Source organism: Aquarana catesbeiana, linkage group LG06, assembly GCF_042186555.1.
Source record: "Aquarana catesbeiana isolate 2022-GZ linkage group LG06, ASM4218655v1, whole genome shotgun sequence".
Lineage (NCBI taxonomy): Eukaryota > Metazoa > Chordata > Amphibia > Anura > Ranidae > Aquarana > Aquarana catesbeiana.
Window position 1 is genome coordinate 296,502,752 of NC_133329.1, and position 21,129 is coordinate 296,523,880.

Below are 21,129 nucleotides of genomic sequence, written 5' to 3' on the forward strand. Positions count from 1 at the left end.
CCCTGTTTTGTCAGTGGAGTACAGAGTTGTCGTCTGTTTCTAGTAATTAGAAACAGCAATCTCTCTGTGCTCCCTGTCTGTCCACTCCCATCCCAGTTAGAAACAGTTCCCAGGGAACATATTCAACCCCTTGGTCGTCCCCTAGTGTAAACCCCTTCCCTGCTAGTGTCCTTTTTGCAGTAATTGGTGCATTTTTATAGCACTGATTGCTGTATACATGTCACTGGTCCCAAAAAGTTTCAAAAGTAACCGATCTGTCCGCCGCAATGTCGCAGTGCTGCAAAAAATTGCTGATCACTGTCATTCTAGTAAAAAAGTAAAAATAAAAATATAATTTTAAACCAAAAATAATAGAATACAATAAATAGAATACATATTGGCCTAAACTGATGAAGAAATTCGTTTTTTTTACTGCAGAGGTGATCAAATACCACCAAAAAGCTCTTTGTGGGAATAAAAGGACATAAATTTTGTTTGACAAATTGCGCGGTCGTGCAATGTTGTACCCAGTTAAAGCGATGTACTGCCATATAGCAAAAAAGGCCTGGCCATTAAGGGGTTAATCCTTCCGGTCCTTAAGTGGTTAGTCTGTTTCTCAAGCCTCTTTGTGCTCTGCCTGAGTTTTTGTTCTTTATGGAATTAGGTGATAACTGTGGCATGGTATTCTGTAAACAAAACCAACTTCTGATAAGGGCACATATTTTGGCATAAGGCCCTGTATCTGTGCAGAAAAGCTTAAAATGGCTAGTTTCCTTTTAGGTGATTTACTCCTGACTTATGCTTAACTTGTGTATTCCTTGATAACTTCTCTGTCTTCTCTCTCTATTCATCTCCTCACTTGCTTTCATTTAAGTTTAAATACCACGTATAAAGATTGGAGTTTAAAATATTTACGGTGTGTGTATGTTAAGATCTGTTCATCCGGTTACCCCTGTTAGCACCCCAGGTTGGACGGTAGAGCGAGTGAATCCTGAATTAATAGCTAGCTCATAGATTCATGGACGTAGATAAGGGGGGGGGGGTTGCCTCCCCAGAGCAGAGTTATGTTTGTGAAAAAAAGGGAGCTTTACACTTGTCCCGTCCGGCTTATAATTGTCAATGGACGGGAACAAGGCAAGCTCCTGTATTGATCCAGCCGCTGTCATTCTCCCCCCCCCCTCCCTCCAGGTTGGGGCGCTTTAGATCTCGGCTCATCTCGGCGGAGGCGGGCCCTCCGTTGACACCCCCCGCTCGGCCTGGACGGGGGGGTCACCGACAGCTTGGCTTAGGCGGGGAGCGGGGCGCTCCGCTGACGTTTATGGTCGGCTGGAGCAGGGGGTGGAGCGGTCCATTGACGGCTCGGGTGAGGTCGCTGACGGCTCTGCTCGGGCAGGGGGCAGGGCAGTCCACTGACCCAGTGCACACTGCGCGCAGTGCACAAATTTCAAATGTACTGCAAGGAGGGGGAGAAGACCAATTCTTGCCCTCAGTGTCTGGCCTCCACCAGAATATTAAGGTCAGTGCATGACGGCTCCAAAAAGAATCTGCAGGGGGTCACTGAGGGAGTAAGGACCCTAAGATGAGGGTAAGCCATCCGCAGTCTCTATCTCCTGTAATCCGTCCGCAATCTCTGATTATCTTTTGTTGTCCGTCCGCGGTTTTTGATTATCTCCTGTAATCCATCCGCATTCTCTCCCCCACTGTCTTTAAGCCCCTCCCACAATTTTGTCCACACCCAATTTCTTCCCAGCACGCTACGCGGGTCCTTCTTTTTTTTCCCTGGCATACCCCTCATGCTCAAAATATGTTTTGTATGTATGAACTGTGCACAGTACCATTTCTCTTGTCTGGTATACCGGGATAACAAAAAAATCAGTGATTGTGCTGGTGATGGTGCCCTTTGCACCTGCCCAGTAAGACTGGCTATTACAGTGCACCACCCAGTGATGGCCACACCAATGGCTAAGAGCACTGACAGCTGTATTCTGGTGGAGTGTCCCCTGTCAGAACACAATAGCACAGCTTGCGAGATCGCTGTACTAACACTGCATGTGTTAGTACAGTGATCGGTCAGGTTTTTTCGTTCAGCCCAGCGTGTGACAGTGTGTACCAGGCCTTAGACTGGACAGTAGCCAACCTCACTGCAATCTTCATAAAAACTGGAAGAAGGCAAAACTGAAATCGTGTTCAATTTTATCTGAGAAAATAGAATTAAGGATGTGATTGCTTACTATGAGCAACACATAGTTTTTCCTTTTCCAGTCTTTATGAATTTGGTGCAATTTGTTTTACTTAGCACCTGCTGACCCCCCCCCCCCCCCCCCCCCGACGAAAAATTATCTACGGCCCTGCATAGATTGGGTTTCCTTAGAGACCAAGGAATAATACTCTATATAAATAGGCAGCACCAATTGAGATATATATATAGAGACCTATTCCGCCCCCCCCCCCCCCCCCATTGCCTCTATCAAAAAATTAAAGGGACAGTGTAAAAATAAGAGTAGAGCGCCCCATCCCTCTGTGCTTGCGCGCAGAAACAACACATACACAAGTCGTGCATGCATATGTAAACGGTTTTCGCACAACATGTGCAGTATCGCTGTGAACATTTGAGCGAGAGCAAGAATTGTAGTGCTGGACCTCCTCTAACTCTAAACAGGTAACCTGTAAAACTGTAGTTTGTCCCCCATTCCAGGAGCATTTGCAATTTTAACCACTTGACGCCCGCCCACCGTCAAATGACGGAGAAGCGGTGCAACGCTCGTTCTGGGAGAACGTCATATGATGTCGCCCCAGAATGGCCGTTCTTGTGCACCCACTGGGGTGTGCATCACAGTGGCAACGATCGCTGCCGTGTTCTTAGGACACCTCACTACCCCGATCTCTGTAAAAAGCCGATAACGTGCCTCTTTAGCCATGTGATCGGCTGTGTCCAGTCACAGCTGGTCACATGTAAATGCGGAAGTGCCGGTGATCGTCTCTCCTCACGAGAGCCGATCAGCGGCATCTCCTTGCAGGGGACACCCAGACAGGTATTTACGGCACTGATAATCGGTGCCCTGATTACAGTAAAGCCCCCCCCCCAGTGCCCATCAGTGATGCCAGTCAGTGCTGCCTTTCATTGCCGCATATCAGTCCCACCTATCAGTGCGGCATATTAGTACCTCCATCAGTGCCCATCAGTGCAGCCTCATCAATGCACATCAGTGAAGGAGAAAAATTGCTTATTTACAAAACTTACTGACCGAAACAAACTTTGTTTTACTAAAAAAAAAAACAAAAAAAAAAACCAAGCAATGATTAAATACTATCAAAAGAAAGCTCTATTTGTGTGAAGAAAATGATTAAAAATGTATTTGGGTACAGTGTTGCATGACAACGCAATTGTCATTCAAAGTGTGACAGCCCTGAAAGCTGAAAATTTGGGCAAAAAGGGGGAGAAAGTGCCCAGTATTGAAGTGGTTGAAGCGTGACATGTTTGGTATCTAACTCGGTGTGACATCTTTCATATTTTACAAAAAAATTGGGGTATATATTGTGTATGGCAAAATGAAACAGCGATTATAACCCCCCCCCCCTTTACTCCAAAATAAATATATACACAGTGCATCCAGAAAGTATTCACAGCGCTTCACTTTTTCCACATTTTATGTTACAGCCTTATTCCAAAGTGGATTAAATTCATTATTTTAAATTCTACAAACCATACCCCATAATGAAATTGTGAAAACAAAACAAGTTTGTTTGAAATCTTTATAAAAATCAGGAATAAAATAGTTTACATAAATACATATTCACAGCCTTTGCCACGATGCTCAAAATTGAGCTCAGGTGCATCCTCTTTCCACTGATCATGCTTGAGTTGTTTCTACAATTGATTGGAGTCTAAGGAGTTGATTGGACATGATTTGAAAAGGCACACACCTGTTTCCCACAGGTAACCGTGCATGTCCGAGCACCAACCAATCCATGAAGTCAAAGGAATTGTCTGTAGACCCGAGACAGGATTGTATCGAGGCACAGATCTGGAGAAGGGTACAGAAAAATTTCTGCAGCATTGAAGGTCCCAATGAGCACAGTGGCCTACATCATCTGTAAATGGAAGAAGTTTGAAACCACCGGGATGCTTCCTAGAGCGGGCTGACTATCCAAACTGAGCGATTGGGGGGGAGAGGGGCCTTAGTCAGGTGACCAATAACCCGATGGTCACTCTGACAGAGCTCCAGCATTTCTCTGTGGCGAGAGGAGAACTTTCCAGAAGAACCACCATCTCTGCAGCTCTCCACCAATCAGGCCTGTATGGTAGAGTGGCCAAACAGAAGCCACTCCTCAGTGAAGGCACATGACAGTCCACCTTGAGTTCACCTGAAGGACTCTGACCTTGAGAAACAAAATTCTCTGGTCTGATGAAACAGATTGAACTCTTTGGCCTGATGGCAAGCGTCGTGTCTGGAGGAAGCCAGGCACTGCTCATCACCTGGTCAATACCATTCCCTGCAGTGAAGCATGGTGGTGGCCGCATCATGCTGTGGGGATGTTTCAGTGGCAGGAAGAGAGATTAGTCAGGATTGAGGGAAAGATGAATGCAGCATTGTACAGAGACGTCCTTGATAACCTGCTTCAGAGCACTCTGGACCTCAGACTGGGGTAAAGGTTCATCTTACAACAGGACAATGGCCCTAAGCACACAGCCAAGATAAAAAAGTGGCTACAGTATAACTCTGTAAATGTCCTTGAGTGACCCAGCAAGAGCCTAGACTTGAACCCAATTGAACATCTCTGAAAATGGCTGTACACTGACGCTCCCCATCAAAGCTAATGGAGCTTCAGAGGTCCTGCAAAGAATGTGAGAAACTGCCCAAAAATAGGTGTGCCAAGCTTGTAGCATCATACTTGGAAAAGACTTGAGGCTGTAACTGGTGCCAAAGGTGCTTCAACAAAGTTATGAGCAAAGGCTTGTGCACATGTGATTGATATTTTTTTTTTTTTTTTTAATACATTTGCAAAGATTTCTAACAAACTTCCTTCACGTTGTCATTATGGGGTATTGTTTGTAGAATTTTGACAAAAATAAAAAATAATTCATTTTGGAATAAGGCTGTAACAACAAAATGTGGAAAAAGTGAAGCGATGTGAATACTTTCCAGATGCACTGTTTGTGTCTATCGATCTGTGTCTGTCTGTCTCTATATCTTGAAAAATAAAAAATAAATAAAGTGCGCTAATTATGTGAAAATACACACATAGATGTGAATACATGTGGGTGGTAGTAAAAACCACAATCTACTGAGAGCAAGTAAATGACTCCATGAGTGGTAGAAATATATAAGTGCAAAACATAAAAACTCAAATAAAAAGAAGAAACAAAAAATGTGTACATGTGAAGTACAATGATATTAATAGCGTGAAAATCTGAAAATCAAACAAACTCAGTCCATGGGTTCAAACATAAAAAGTTCATCAGTGAAAAAAAGCTTCCATCCACTATACAGCTCAGCAGCAACTAATCCCCCTATGAGTGGATTGACAAAGGAGAAAGATGTGCAGGATGGTGCAAATCCACTGACGGTGACTCCAATAAGTGAGAAAGTGATAAAGGTGGACTCTTACCCTCCGTGTTGGACCCCCTCCTTGGCAGGGTCTATCAGGCATGCAGATTTTTGCCCTCTGCAGGGACCGTGTAATGAGAAGATCTCCCCAGCAGCTGTCAGGAATGTTGTCTCCGATCCGGGCTGGTCCAAGTGAAACGCCTGGAGAGGGGGGAAGGAAAGCTCTCTTGCTCCCAGTGTGGCAAAGGAAAAAGCAAAAGAGCGGAGCTCCAATAGTGTAAAAAGTTTCGGAATTTATTCAATAAAAGTACAGACAGCAACGGAGAGTGCACGCTCCGTGAGGTAAAAATACAATTAAAAACAAGCCGGCATATAAGAATCGTAATAACCCGTGCATAACATGGGGCAATCGTGACGGCTTACAACGTAGCCACGCCCTACATGTTTCGTCATTAGTAGACGTCTTCAAAAAAATTTTCAGATTTTCACGCTATTAATATCATTGTACTTCACGTACACATTTTTTGTTTCTTCTTTTTATTTGAGTTTTTATGTTTTGCACTTATATATTTCTACCACTCATGGAGTCATTTACTTGCTCTCAGTAGATTGTGGTTTTTACTACCACCCACATGTATTCACATCTATGTGTGTATTTTCATATAATTAGCGCACTTTATTTATTTTTTATTTTTCATGGTATACACAGATATTGGTGTATTTTGTGTGCAGCTTTTACCTTTGACCTTTTTTGCTCTGCAGCGCAGTTTTTCTTTTTCTTTTTGTCTCTATATCTTGAAAAGTTAGCTGTCGGGAGTGCTGCCTATTTAGCTTGTCAGAGCTTGCCAGCATAGCATGTTGGCCGATTCTAGCTAAGCTTGTTTTGAGCTTGGAGACGTTTTAGAGTAGACAACACCTTTTGTACAGACGTTTTGTAGAGACCATGGTTATGTTCAGTCTTGCATCAGATGCCTGGAATATGCAGTATAAATCCATGTTATAGTTCAGCTTCCAGTATTTGGCATGAATAACAGTAGCCATTCTGTTGCACAGCATCAATATTTAATCCACAGATACGGCGATTTGCCGGACAAGAGAAATGGTAGCGTGCAGAGGCTAGACACACATAATAATGTAACCCAGCATGAAGAACAGGAGCTGTAGTCTTTGCCCATGTTGTGTCCATACATAACAGAATAAGAACCATTATAGAGAGGGATACCAAGCCATGGTACTGAACCATATAGATTGATAGAGGATTGCTTCAAGCATATGGAACAAGCACAGTAACCCCGAGCAGCTATCTGTACAAAAATCGGAAAAGATAAAATTGCATTTGGAATATATAAAAGAGCATTAGTGTTGGGAAATGTGAGAATTTTGGAATTGTATTAGGTATGACTCTACAGTTACCAGTGGTAGATAAACAGTGCATAGTCTGAAGTGTTGTAGTTTCACCCTCTTATCTTTTCTCTTTTTGAGTAGAGAAATGGCTATACTGTGGGTTTTTTTTTTTTTTTTTTTTTTTTTTAAATCTAATCCACTGTACCACCATTGAAAGGAAATCACTTCCTCGCCACTTGCAGACCATAGAGCAGCTGACCAGTGAACAAGACAAATCTAGGTGGAGTCAAGTGAATCTGAATGATCTGAGTCTTCTTTAGTGCTGTGGGGTGATTGCAGGGTTATTTCAATGTTAGGTCTTACATTTTTCTGCATGGATGTATGAATGTATACTCTTATAATGAATCAGTGGTCCAAACGGGCAAGTAATTCAGTTTGGCAAGTTTAATCCCATGTTTTGTTTGTTAAACAAATTCTTCAAGCCCTTCTTCCTTTTAAAGGAAAAACATCCCTTTTGCAGTGGGGATGCCTCCCCACTGCAAAGGTTTGAATGCTCGTTTAGGTCTAGGGTGCAGCAAAAAAGCAGTTTTACTTACCTGATCCTCTGCTTCTTAGGCAGCTGGGACTCTCCTCCACACTCCTACGCTCTGGCAGTAGACTGTCCCTTGGAGTCCTCCCATCCAATGCAGGGCTATAGGCTCTGCATTGGACTTCATGATGTCAGAGGACCTGCAACTGCCGGAGCATAGCAAGAGAGAGGCTATGGGGACTGGTCATTACGCCTTGAAAGTGCTTGCAAAAGCAGAGGATCAGATGAGTAAAAATTATTTTTTGCATTCCCTTAGACATAAACTATCTGTGTAGGCAGCCCCACCACTGCAAGGCAGTTTTTTTTTTTTTTTTCCTTTCTGGAGTTCAGCTTCATGCATTTCCTCTTAAGACATAATGACCACAATAAAATGTTGGCAAAGACTTGACGTTGTGTTCTGTGTCTTGTAATTTATATTTTAAACTGTATGAGTGAAAATAGTAACTCTTTACAGGGAATTCAGGACCTTGTTTAGTCAGTGCTGTGTGCCATCACAGAGCGTTAAAGCACAACTCAAAATCCTCTTCTAATAAAAATCTTTTCTTCTCTTGTAGGCTAAACTTGCTGAACGCCTTGTGAAAGCAGGACCTACCTGAAAACTTTGCAGGTATGCCCCCATTTTTTAAAATTTTTTAATTTACGCTTGGCGCATTCACATGTCATTAGTTGGTATTTATGAATGTTACTTTGTCATTTTAATGAGAACTTTTTTCCCCCTGAAACTAAAGGTGGTTATGCTGCTTGGTGGTTATGGTAAAATGAAGAACTCCTTGCCACACTCCAGCTTTGTGTCCAGTGATTAGGAAGGAAGTTTGTTTGAAATCTTTGTAAATGTATTAAAAAAAGAAAAAAAAAAAAAAAAAATCACGTGTGTCCACTCGCAGTTAAACCACAAATAGTAAACATTACCCTGATGGTAAAGTGCACTGAAATGTGTGAGTGCTCAAGGCTCTCCACCTGATGGCACTTTCCCCTGTCCCTGCAGGTCACATCCTTTGCTCCTCAGCAGCTCACAAAGCCCTGTACAGACTTCCTTTCAAGTAAGCATACCAACCACTGGCAAGCATGAACCTCTGGCGCTGAGCCGCTCTCTGAACTGCTGCCTGTTTCCAGCTACCTGCTGTCTTTTACAATAGTAAAGGATCAGTCAGTGCTGAGATGGATAGATAGGAATAATATTGAGTGAAATTTATATATGCTGTATTTAAAGGGTAACTCCACTTGTAAAAATATATATATTTTTTTATTGGTACTCAAGTCATATTGTACTTGACTATTAAAATTATTTCCTTTTTAGTCTGCAGCACTGCAATTTTCTTTAAAATGTAATGTAGTATTGCAACCTGGAGGCGTTAGAACCCTGACTGATACTGTACTATTGTAAACGAGAATGTGGGAATCTGGGGAAAAGGCAGTGCGTTTGCTAGCAGCCGGCATTTATTATTGTAAGTCCTTTCTTGTGATCTGTGTGTCTGTTTGTTTCCAGAGGCCAGCGCCAGTTATTTGTCTCCTATAAACGTCATGGTTGAGTGGTGGTGGGGAAAGGGGCACAGCCAGTGGGGACAGAGACGAGAACACTCTTGGTGAGAAGTGTGCATTCCCTGTTTTATTGCTGCCTGTGCTTTTCTGTCCTGGTTACAACTGTAACCCCCCATCCTCTGTCCTGGAGGTAAGGAGGTTTATAGCTTTTTTAATGGATCTGAACATGGGTGCATTGTCTGTGGGACAATTCACAGAGCTGCATAAAGCTTCAAAGGGCACCCATGCTTTCAGAGCTTTAAAAAAAAGAAAAATAATAACTTTTAGTGTAGATACGTGTTTGTAGATGTTTGTGAAACTAAAATCTGTAAGAGGATAAAGAACAATTTTAAGTGTGTGGGAAAAAAAAAAATATATATATATTATTCTATATCATTACTATTTTTTACAAGGTTGTTACAGAACTAAACTTTAGTGTTTTTTTTGCCTTGGTTCTTTCTGCCAATAATATCCTGTTTATTAACATCAGTAAGTTACTACACTGTGCGCCTAGCAGAGATCATCGCAGGTAATTGCTGGATATGAGAGCTGCCACAAATAGCTGCAGCCTCTGACAACCTGTCATGTAAAGTAAGTGGGCGCAGCTAGCCATTCACACCTATCAAACATCACATCAGGAATCGTATTCCTGCCGCTGCCATTCTCACTGTGGCAAAACGCTCATGTGAATGCAGCCTTGTTGCTGCGTATCTTGTATTGTACACTTTCTCTGACATGGATTTAAATTTCTGCTCTGCTTTACCCAGTTTTGATTTTCTCACAATGCCGATGAAAGGTGAACGGTTATGCTTGATATTTATAGTCTGTTAGTCGATTAGTTTCTGGTGTATAGTTATACTGCCAATTCACCAACATCTGAGTAGAAAGGTCCTGTTAACAGCAGTATGAAGAAGCAAAGGATTTAAAAGCGTTCCCTTTTTTTTTTAATTTTATTTTTTAACTATAACACTTTTGAACAACTGTTTTATACATTTAATCGTGTGTGTTTTTTTGTTTTGTGTTTTTTTTTTATTTGGAAACCTTTTCTTTTTTTTCTCCAGAAACGCCAATATTTCCCCCCTCCTCAGTCTTTGGTAGCCTCTTTTACGCAATGAAAACAGATGGTATAATAAGGAGGTAGACTAAAGTATAGCTCTGCTGCTGCTGTCGGGATTACTTTATTTTGCTGTATACAAAAATGTATTGTGTGATATTATAAACTCATCCTGCTTACACAGTAGTAGCAATTTACTTGTTAAATGTCTGCTAACCCTAATCCGCAAATTCCTTTCACATTTTAATTTACCATATTTATACATCCGTTTCCCTGCCCTGTAGATATGAGGCACACCTCCTTTTAGCGTACAAACGTATACATAAAGCCACAGCAGCACCCGTCACCCACCTCATCAAATGTCAAACATCAGAACACTTCTTAGATACAAACTGGCTAGTCTGCTAAATATGTCTGCCTGGTAGTGCTTACATTGTGCTGTGGTGTTTTCAGCTCTAACACAAGTTGTGCATGTACTGTCCACGGTACGTGATGTAGAGACCCAGTGTTCTCCGTCAGTGCAGAGTACAGGGTGATAGTTGGTATACTGATGAAAAGTGGAGGTGGCTATTATAACCTATTTTGGTTAACTCGGTAAATATGCTGGCCCAGTTTGGTCACTTTGTTTCCTGGGAGCTGTGAGGGCAGCATTGCGGCTGTCCTGGATTATTTTCTCATACAGTGTGTTACTGCAAAATGCATTATTATACAGGGTTTATATAGCGCCAACAGTTTGCGCAGTGCTTTACAACATAAAGGGAGATATTACAGTTAAAACACAATAAAATAGAGGTTTAAGCAGACCCTGTTAAGAGCTTACAATCAAGTAGGATGGGCCAAGTGGTACAAAAGGTTTTAATTGGGGAATGAGCCGATGGAAGTGATAAAAGTTCAGTTAGGCCTCATGTACACTGCTGCTGGTAAATGGACATTTAGGAGCAGTTGGGCATTTTTTTTCAACTGTTCCTGAACTCTCCTATGTTATCTTATCAGTACATGTACAGGGTCATTTATGGATCTAGAGAAAGAGGGATTCCCCTTGGGGTAGGACTTTAACAGCACTTAGATAAATGTCACAAATCAGTTAAAGTGGAGTTCCACCCATTTTTACAACTCTTCAGCATCCCTCACTAAACTGTGCACTGTAAACAAATTGGATATTTTTTTTTTTTCTCAGCACTTACTGTATATCTGCTGTATTAATTTTTCACTTCCTCCTCCCTGGCTGCGGCCCATCGCATCATTTCCTGTTTGCAATGCCTTCTGGGTTGGGGCGGCAACTTCCTCTGAAGCTTCCGTTGCTATGGAAACTGACTTGAAACCTATTACGCTGCTTGTGCTGCACTGAGCATGTGCGAGATCTGCAAGGATGAGATCCAGGAAGAAATACAGTCTGGCTTCAGATGTCCACACTTAAGATGGCCACGGCCTGCTGTAAGTTTATAAAATAACAAACTACTGCTATAAACTAACAAAACAGACCTTAGTTTACAGACTAACTTTACTAGAATACATTAAGCTTGTGTATTATAGGGGTATTTTAATTTAAAAAGTATCATTTCGCCCGGAACACCACTTTAAGTAGAAAAACCGTCATATATTTTAAAATTAAGACCATTTTTCTATTTAACTTAAAAAAAAAAAAAAAAAAAAAAAAAAAGCGCTTGGAAGAATCAAATGAGCTTATTGTGGAATATACACAAAACAGATAAGCTGTGCTAGAAAATTAAAAGGGTAAAGTTTTCGGTATGAACTAAAAAAAAATATATAAATATGTGAAAAAATCGAAAAATTAAATATTGAACAACCCAGAAAACACAAACAAAAAGTTCTGTGATGTGCTTATTAAAGTCCAAAATAGTAGATGTTCCAATGCTTCAAATAATAACACTCAGTGACTTAACATAACGAAGTGTATCCCCAACTTATAAATGGCATGCTTACCAGAACGTAAGCCAATTAGACAGGTGGCTTAACCCAGCCAAGGCCTTGATGTGGACCAGTCACAGTAAGATGAATTGATAATTGACTTGAACCACGGGTTAGCGCTGATTCCACGTTATAAAATCATCCCAGAAAAAAATTAAAGAACATAGCGTAATACTGACACAGAAAAAAATATATAAATATAGAATGAAGTAGCACTCACAATGTGAAACAAAGGGAAGTGCATAAAAAACACCCAGTGAAGAAACAAATCCAATCACCAACACCACACAGACAGCCTCCTTACCAGATGGCAGATTAAAAGTGCAAAAATCCTAACGGATATTATTTCTATTTATCTGATTTGTGACATTTATCTAAGTGCCGTTAAAGTCCTACCCCAAGGAGAATCCCTCTTTCTCTATATCCATATACCTGGATGTTGGCATTGTGAAACAATCACTGTTACTTTTTGTACAGGGTCGTTTATAGGCAGTTGAGTTTAGAGGCTTTACTTCCTGTGAAGAAAAGCACCAAACGTCCCTCGTTTAAAAACCCAGGGACTGCTTCCTCAAATGTCTTAGTGTCAGGGCGGTTCCGCCAACAGGGCGCTAGGGCCAGGGCCAGAAAAAGGCCTGGGTCCAAAATTCTTCTAAACCCAGCACCAAGCCCTCCTTTTGAGGGGACCCCCCCACTCCATCGGGTGGGGGGAAAGCTGCTGCACTTTGCGGACTTTTGAAAAACGACAATAAGGACGAGTGGGTCACCTGAATTATATTTCGCGATTACAAGCTGGAGTTACAGGGGGTGCCCCCTCAAGTTTCTAACATCTAGCGTTCCCTCAGATCCTCCAAAAAAACTTAATGCTTCAGGCACTACATCTAGTGCATCAAGGAGTGATTGAGGTTCCGGTACCTGGAATATGCACAGGGTTTTACTTAAACATGTTTACAGTTCATAACCCAAACGGGGACACAAGGCCTATTCTGGACCTAAGGTCCCTGAACAAGTATCTATTGATACAATCCTTTCGGATGGAGTCTGTCCGCTCAGTATTACCTCACTCCAGAGGAGATTTTTTAGCCTCCATCGATATAAAGGACGCATACTTGCACGTGCCTATCTTTCAGCCTCCTCAGCGGTTCCTACGTTTTGCAGTAGAGGAACGTCATTTTCAGTTTGTGGCTCTAACCTTCGGGCTTGCTACAGCTACTCGGGTGTTCACAAAGGTCCTAGCACCAGTACTGGGTCTTTTAAGAGTCCAAGGGATCCTGGTGCTCGGGTATCTGGATGACCTCCTGCTCAGAGATCACTCATTACAGGCTCTAGAACAGAGCATAATATACACAGTGAGGTATTTGAAAAGCTTGGGCTGGATCATAAATAACGAAAAGTCAGCCTTGAGACCAGCTCAAAGTCTAAAATATTTAGATCTGATTCTAAACACGGTTGGAGAGTATTCTTGCCATCCGTAAGGGTCTGTGCCCTGAATGATCGGGTGCGTCAGAAAGGGGGCACGAGGCAACCCTCCATTCGGCTCTGTATGAGTCTTCTAGGGAGGATGGTATCCTCCCAGGCAGTGCCCCATGCCCACTTCCATTCCAGGCCTTTACAACAAGACATCTTGTTGGCTTGGAACAGAGCAAGAAAAGCCCTGGATTATTCAATGTGCTTATCTCCTCAGGCGTGCTTAAGCCTAAACTGGTGGTTGCAGGATCAGAACCTGCAAAAGGGAAAATCCTTTCTCCCGGTAACTTAGAGAGTACCGACTACAGATGCCAGTCTCTCAGGCTGGGGGAGGTACCCTAGATGGGCTCACAGTCCAGGGGAAATGGTCAGAGCAGACCCTGCCCATCAACATCCTAGAATTATGGGCAGTACGTCTGTCCCTACGATCCTGGATGGTGGAGCTTCCGGACTGCCCCATTAGGGTGCAGTCCGACCATGCCACGGCAGTGGCCTAAAAAAAAAAACACCAAGGCGGTACCAGGAGTCTTTCGTTCAGCTCTGAAAGAGGTGACATGTACCAATAATATCGGCAGTCCTTATCCCGGGAGTAGAGAACGGGAAGGCAGATTATCTCAGCTGCCAGCAGATCTGCCCGGGGGAATGGTTTCTACACCCAGAGGTGTTCCAGGAAATTTTGCCAAGGTTGGGCATGGCCAGAGGTCTAACTACTGGCATCCAGGTTCAACAACAAGCCACAGCAGTTTGTGTCTCGAACAAGAGATCATTTGGCAATTGGAGCAGATGCTCTGATAGTTCCATGGAGCCACTACTCCCTGATTTATGCTTTCCCTCCGATCCCTCTCCTTCCAAATTTGCTGCACAGGATTTGGAGAGGGGGGATTCCAGTCATTCTGGTGGCACCAGCCTGGCCCAGAAGGCCCTGGTTCCCTGAGATTGTGGGACTGACAATAGACTCCTCCACGTCGCCCCGATCTAGGTCCTATATTCCACCCCAGTTTACAGTCTCTAATTTTGACGGCATGGCTATTGAAGCCAGGGTATTAAAGGACCGTGGCACCTCGGGACCAGTGGTGTTTACTCTAGTAAATGCTAGAAAAGCTGTCATTAGGAAGATTTATCATAAGGTCTGGAAGACTTTTATATTGCTTGGTGTGAAGCCAAAAAATGGCATTCTCTTTTCTACAGTCTGCTGTGGAAATCAAATTGGCTTTGAGTACAATCAGAGGTCAAGTTTTGGCCCTATCCGTATTCTTCCAAAGGCCCTTAACCTCCCATTCACTGATCCGAACCTTTATGCAGGGGGGCAACTCGCTTGCTCCCCCCCCCCCCCCATTTAGGTCACCTATGTGTCCTTGGGACTTGAACTTGGTTCTGTCTGCGTTACAGAAACAACCATTTGAACCTATTAAGGAAATTACATTAGACTTGCTGTCACGCAAGCTAGCCTTCCTTGATGGCTGTCACCTCGGCTAGAAGGGTGTCTGAGTTGGCAGCCCTTTCATGCAGGGAACCTTACTTGATCCTTCACCTTGACAGAGTCGTATTATGACCTGTTCCATCCTTTTTGCTAAAAGTGGTGTTGGCCTTTCATTTAAATCAGGACATTATTTCGCCTTTTTTTTTTTTTCCCTCTCTGCCTCATTCGGCAGAAGAGAGACTGTATTCTTTGGACGTTTTCCAGGCAGTCAAGGTTTCTGTCTAGATCTGCGGAGATCCGAGGACCGGATTCTTGGAAAAACAAAAAAAAAAGGACCCAAGAAGGGGCAGGCAGCTTCCAAAGCTTCCATTGCCAATTGGGTCAATCAATTGATCATTCAGGCCTACTGTCTGAAACATAAAGCTCCTCCCTTTAGGATGAGAGCTCATTTTACCAGAGGTGAAGGAACCTCCTGGGCTTTTTGCCATCAGGTATCTGTGGCTCAGATTTGTAAGGCTGCTACGTGGTCTTCAGTGCATACGTTCACAAAATTTTATCAAGTGGGTGTTCAAGCAGCCGAGGATTCGGCTTTCGGCTGCATTGTACTACGGGCTGCCGTATAAGTTCTGATGGCTATTGTTTGGCAGGGTGTCTCTTTCCCCTCAAGGCTATTGCTCTGGGACGTCCCAGCAGGTAATGAATATTAGCCTGACTATGTCCCATGATGTATGAAAAAGAGAAATAGGATTTCTTTATCGTACATCATGGGACACAGAGCACCATAGTAATTATTATGTGGGTTATAGACCACCTTCAGGTGATGGACAGTGGCACACCCTAAACAGGAAGTTGCCTCCCTATATAACCCTTCCCATACCGGGAACACCTCAGTTTTTTCGACAGTGTCTAAGGTGTTGGTCACGAGTGAAGATGTGCTCTAAAGAGCTCCACTGGAGGGATCCTTGCTGGATTTTAACAGCCTCCATAGACCGGATCCATCCAAAGTGCCACTGCGGCCAAGGTGGATGGTACCCGGGCCTCGTTTACGAAGCTCAAGGTTTTTCCTGTAACGCCTCTTTGCAGGGCTGGACTCCGGAACCCAGGACTTTTTGGTCATGCCTACCTAAAGTACCTAAAGTCTTTCATGGTGGGGTGCTAATACAGGTCCAAGGGAGTTGAACCCCTACAAAGGGACCCGGTCCTTGAAGGTTTGCTAATGCAGCCCGCTGTGATGGGTGAAGTTTGGATCTGTCTGTTACAGCAGTATCCTGCAGCGAGGGTAAGTAAAGAAGCCTAGGAACTGTAAAAAGTCCACCTATGGGTTTTTTTTTTTTTTTTTTTTTTCTTCCATGAGTAAAATGTTGTATACCTTTTAAAGTCTCCATTAGAGGGAGTAAATGCACATACCTTGGTATGTTGCTCTCGGTGAGCTCAGTGTCCAGCTAAAACAGCATGTGTGTGGTCTCCGCAGCCAGGGGGGATTCTTAATTGAACAAAGTTGGCATGTTCCTCTCCCCCCTGGGGGTACAGCAGCAGTTTGTACACTCTACCCCCCCCATCGCCCCCCCCCGTCCCCCCGTCCCATGGGTGGGGGTGTACGGTGGTGGCTCCCTGTGTTTTATTTGCCTTACAGCTTTGCATACCTAAACTGAGTCAGTAAAAGATTCCCCACATAGCCATGTCCGTGCTACTTGCTTTTTTTCTTGATGATCAGGCGATCACAGAGCCTCCCCTTCTAAGGGTCTGCACTGGCAGACCCGAATGCCGTCCACGCGAACTTCTGTTCATTTGAAACAGGGAGGGGGGCGGGTAAGGTGGTTTAGGCGCGGCACCGTGTGCGGGACGTAGCGTCCACATGGTGCAGGTGCTAGGGACGCAGAGCTCGCACCTGAAGCATTTAAACACACTTCTCATTAACTGCAGAAGAGCTCTATCAGCAACTGAAGAGATGGAAGTCTGACACGCAGGAGCGCTGAGGCACGTAAGGGATGCATGCATTTCCAGTACAGGAAACACATTATTACTCAGCACCAAGCTGAACTTTATAGCGGCATTGTATTGCTAGACTATTGCTCAGCAAATACTGCATTTACTTAGAGCCTCTGCTTTTGTGCTTAGCACTATGACTTCCAAAAAAGACACCACATAAAAGGTACTAAAAAATCCACCCCCAGGCGCTGGGAACTCCAGTTATGTCTCCACACTGTCATCCTCTCCGGAAATACCAGATATGGCAAGCCAGAGTGAGTCACTGGAACAAATTGGTGGTGGAGCTGCTTCTCACATATTAACCCCTGTATATGTGACTGAAGATGCATTTTCCTCTGCCCTGCAGGGCCTAGAAGGAAGATTAGCAGCTTTAATCGCATCCTCCATCCAAAAGGATAGGAAGCGTGTTATAGATCCTCCTCCCCCACCTCAGACCCCTTACAAGGGAACAGTGGGTACAGGATGAGGTATTTCCCTCAGGCGATCAGAAAAGGCAAACCGATTACTCCTCTACGGAGGAGACAACGGTGGATGAACTTTTTTTTTCAGCCTCGCAATCTGAGAAATTGCTGGTACAATCTTTTATGGAGATGGTTTGTTCCTCTTTCAAGCTACCCCTAACAGAGTCAGCTGAAAGTTCTGTTTCTTCTTTTAGCTTCCCTAAAACCTTTACAGCCTTTTCATGCGTTTCCTGTACATGCATTACTAGAAAAACTTATTTCTGCTGAATGGGATCACCTGGATAATCACTTTCTCCCTCCAAAGAGATTCTCAGCTCTCTACTCCATGGAGGAGAAATTCACCAAAAAATGGAATGTACCAGCAGTTGACGCTGCGTTTTTCTGTGTGAATAAAAGTCTAACTTGCCCAGTAGACAATGCACAAATGCTTACAGATCCAACAAATAAAGGGTTGGAATTCCTGTTAAAATCCTCTTTTTCCTTGGCAGGAGCGTTACTCAGCCTGCAGTCCCTGCAATAGGCATCTGTCAGTCCCCAAAGGACCAATTTAGACAGGCCCTTAAGGAGGTCCCTGCACAAAAGGCCCGCAATTTGGCCGAACTACCAAAGGCATTATGTTTTGCCATAGACGCCATAACAGACTCTATTCACCAGGCGTCCCGCCTTGCACTTGTGCTAATACACATGCGTAGGATCCTGTGGTTAAAAAATTGGTCAGCCGAAGCACCTTGCAAAAGGCTTCTGACTAGTTTCCCTTTTCATGGGGATTGACTATTTGGGGATGATTTGGACAAATACATTCAAATGATTTTTAGTGGGAAGAGTACTCTTCTGCCAGTCAAAAGAAAGTATAAACGTCCTTCATTTAAGCAGACTCTTTCCCCTGCGCCAGGGGCATCCGCCTCTAGGCAGTGGCGACGGCCTCCATCAGACTCTAGAGGAAAGCCTCAGAGTCAGACCCAGGCACAGAAGGAGTCGCTGAAGGTCCAATGAAGCCCACACACGTTCAGATTGTCCGCCGGACTCGGTCCATCGGACCAGTCCGGTCAAAAAGTCAGCTGGTGTGTATGTGGCATAAGTTTGACAGTTTGGCTATTGAAGTTCACATTCTGAAGAGACTTAGTCTCTCCGGGTCAGTGATTTCTACCTTCATTAATGAAGCCGGCTTCCAGAGTCATATATTATAGCCTCTGGAGGGCTTATGTTTTCTGGTGTGAATCCTAGGGTTGGCACCCTCGAAAATCTAACATGGGTAGAATTCTTGTTTTTTCTATTAATATTAAGGGCCAAGTCTCAGCTTTATCGGTCTTATTTCAAAGACGGCTTGCTTCTCATTCTTTGGTCTGGGGTTTTAATACAAGGGGTAAGGCGGCTTATTCCGCCAGTTAGACCACCCTTGAACCCTTGTGACTTGAACTTGGTTTTTGCTGGTATTGCAAAAAATAGCCTTTTGAACCGTTACAACATTACTCCCTTTGTCCTTCTGACAAGGGAAATAGTGTTTCGGGTTGCTATACCCTCTGCAAGAGGGTATCGGAGTTGGCTGCTCTTTCCTGTAAAGAAGCCATATTTAAGGTGGTTTTTAGGGTTTCACCTAAACCAAGATATTGTCCTACCGTTGTTTTTTTCCAAAACCAGGTTCTAGGGTAGAGAACTCACTACATTGGCATCATAATAAAACCTCAGTCTTTCAGACCTGAGCAGTTGTCTCTAAATAGACCTTGACCACTCTCACTACATCACTACATCACGACAGAGGGCCCTAGGAAGGGACAGGCAGCGTCGAAATCCTCTATTGCTAAGTGGATTTGGCAAGTTTATAATTCAGGCCTAATGGTTAAAAGGTAATATTTCACCTTTTCATGTCAAAGCGCAATCTAGTGTTAATGCTTCTGGGGCAGTGCATCACCAAGCCTCCATGGCCCAGATCAATTACTATGGTGCTCTGTGTCCCATGATGTACTCCAAGAAAAGGACTTTACAGGTAAGCTGTTATAGAAATCCTATTTTTTACGTCATACTTACCTATAAAATCCTTTTCTTTGAGTACATCGTGGGACACAGATCCTTTTTTGAGGATTCAGTGCTTGCTACAAAACTGAAGTGCTTCCTGTATGGGAGGGGTTATGTAGGGGATCACTTCCTGTCTGAAGACCTTTGGTCTACCAGTGTTCATTCACCTAATGATGAAGTATAACCCAGCAGGTAATGAATATTAGCCTGACTCTGTCCCATGATGTACTCAAAAGGATTTTTAAGGTAAGTATGAGGTAAACATCCTATTTTTTTTTTTTTTTTTTAAACGTGTAAACGCGGCAAAATGGACCTTTTTTAAACATGGGTTACTATCTGTCAAGTTAAATAGTTCAGGAGAGGTTGTAAAAACGTCCCGTGCACAACAAAACCTTAGTTGGGGGCATGATGGGTTACCTGAAGAGATCAGGGATCGCCTAAAAGCATCAAGAGTAGGAGATTAGCTGGACAGATTGAGGTAGAGAGACCTGATTTGTAGCTCAGAGCAGAGTTGTGGAAGGCTTTGTATGTTGGTATTTTGAATCTAATTCGCTGGGCAATTGTAAGCTAGTGTAGGGATTGGCAGAGAGGGGTGGCAGACACTATGCGGTTGGTAAGGTAGATGAGTCTGGAAGGAGCATTTAAGATCGACCTGAAGAGGGGATAGTTTATGGAGAGGTAGGCCTATAAGAAGGAGTTGCAATAGTCAAGGCGACTGATAACCAGGAAGTCAATGAGTAGCTTGGTGATGGTTTCATTAAAAAGGGGTGATTTTTAGAGATTTTACTGAGGTGAAGTCTACAAGCTTTTGACAGCAATTGGATTTGGGACTGAAGAGTCTAGGATTACATCTAGTACCCTGGCATGAGGGGAGGGACAGATAGTAGCACTATTGATCTTGCTAGAAAAGTCATTGGGCGGGGAACAGTTGACATTATGATCTCAGTTTTAGAAAGTTTGAGGGAGTGGTGCGACATCCATGCTGAAATGTCAGTAACTTAGTAATGCAAGAGGAGACTGAAGAAGTGAGGTGAGGCAGAGAGAGATTTGGGTGTCATCAGCGTATAGGTGGTATTGGAAGCTGTGTGAGGTTGTGACTAAGGGAAGTAGTGAAGACTGGAACAGAGCCTTGGGGGACCCCTACAGATAGAGTAAGCGGAAAGGATGAGACAGAGTTATAGGTAATACTGAAGGAGCGCTGTGATGGATATGGAGGCTAGGCACTTTCTGTGGGACAGACGCACTAAAGGACGTTTCTGTGACTGGTAAAGTGGTTGGTGAATTGTGCAGTTCATGCCATCATATCCAGGTGGGTCCCTTTCAGAATTTTCAGCTTACTTCCCACTGGGTCTTAAATGCAAGATCAGATTGTACTTGACGTTAAATTCTTTTCCCACCCTATTTTAGTCTTTCATTTTTGCTTATTTTGGGTAGAGTAACAAATTTACTTAGTAGCCAACCCTGTAGGCCTTTGCCTTCCCCATGCTTCCCTGTCATTGTTTTCCAGTTGGAGCCCTTTGCAATACCTGGTACTTCTGGTTGTGGCCCAGGATAACTTTCTTTTCCTCTTCCCACAATTCAGTGCTCCATGTCTGAGCAGCCCATCACTGGGAGCAGAAGGAACGATTAATTCCGAAGTGCCAAGTACCAATGGTAGTCAGATCTGCAACACAGCAAAGTGTTAAGATACTGCCTGCTGGAAAGTATCACCCCATTTTTACGGGGTGGTTTTAATTTACATGTTTACTTTGTACTCTACCTGAGTGGCCCCAAACCGCCTCTTCTTGGGTCCTCTTCCAGCACTTCTGGCTCCTTCTCCC

At 43.5% G+C, this 21,129-nt stretch overlaps 1 protein-coding gene across 1 annotated transcript in view; it reads left to right on the forward strand.

Annotated features, from left to right (window-relative positions):
• ADARB1 (adenosine deaminase RNA specific B1) overlaps nt 1–21,129 on the forward strand; it is a 259,557-nt gene that overhangs the window by 74,043 nt on the left and 164,385 nt on the right. The window contains exon 3 of the mRNA XM_073633480.1: nt 8,016–8,068. The gene's annotated coding sequence lies outside the window, so the exon portion shown is untranslated. The remainder of the gene's footprint in view (nt 1–8,015; nt 8,069–21,129) is intronic.